General features: G+C 45.7%; 1 non-coding gene across 1 annotated transcript; it reads right to left on the reverse strand.

Annotated features, from left to right (window-relative positions):
* Positions 1-518: 518 nt before the first annotated feature.
* LOC117798105 lies at positions 519-624 on the reverse strand. Its single transcript, XR_004622824.1, has one exon. It is a non-coding gene; the product is annotated as a U6 spliceosomal RNA (small nuclear RNA).
* Positions 625-653: the final 29 nt, after the last annotated feature.

Consider the following 653-nt stretch of genomic DNA (forward strand, 5'->3'; position numbering starts at 1 on the left):
TCACTGAACAGGGAGCCCAATGTGGGGCTGGATTCCAGGATCCTGGGATCATGACCTGACCCGAAGGCAGTGCTTAACCAACCGAGCCACTCAGGTGCCCTTCACCCCCCCCCGAAAATAGCCTTTTTACAGTCCTCTTAACCTAGCCACCCTTTTCTCCAGGATGCCTTCCCTAATCCTTGGTGTATTAGTTTGCTAGGGCTGCCGAAACAAAATACCCCAGCCTGGGTGGTTTAAACAACAGAAATGTATTTTCTCAAAGTTCTGAATGTTGGAAGTCCATGATCAAGGTGTCAGCAGGGTTGGTTTCTGCTGGGTCTCTCCCCTTCGTTTGCAGACAGCTGCCCCCTCGCTGCTGCTTCCTATGGTTGTCCCTCTGTGCATGGCACCCTTGGTGTACCTCTGTGTGTCCTAATCCCTTCTTGTAAGGATTAGACTAAGACCCACTCTNTAAGGATTAGACTAAGATCCACTCTAAAGGGCTCATTTTAACCTAATTACCTCTTTTTATTTTTTTTTTTAATATGGATCGCTTCATGAATTTGTGTGTCAACTTGTGTAGGTGTCGTGCTAATCTTCCTGTTATCATTCCAATTTTAGTATATGCGCTGCTGAAGTGAGCACTAACCTAATTACCTGTTTAACTAAATACA

This window comes from Ailuropoda melanoleuca, unplaced genomic scaffold (genome assembly GCF_002007445.2).
Source record: "Ailuropoda melanoleuca isolate Jingjing unplaced genomic scaffold, ASM200744v2 unplaced-scaffold25163, whole genome shotgun sequence".
Taxonomy (NCBI): Eukaryota; Metazoa; Chordata; class Mammalia; order Carnivora; family Ursidae; genus Ailuropoda; species Ailuropoda melanoleuca.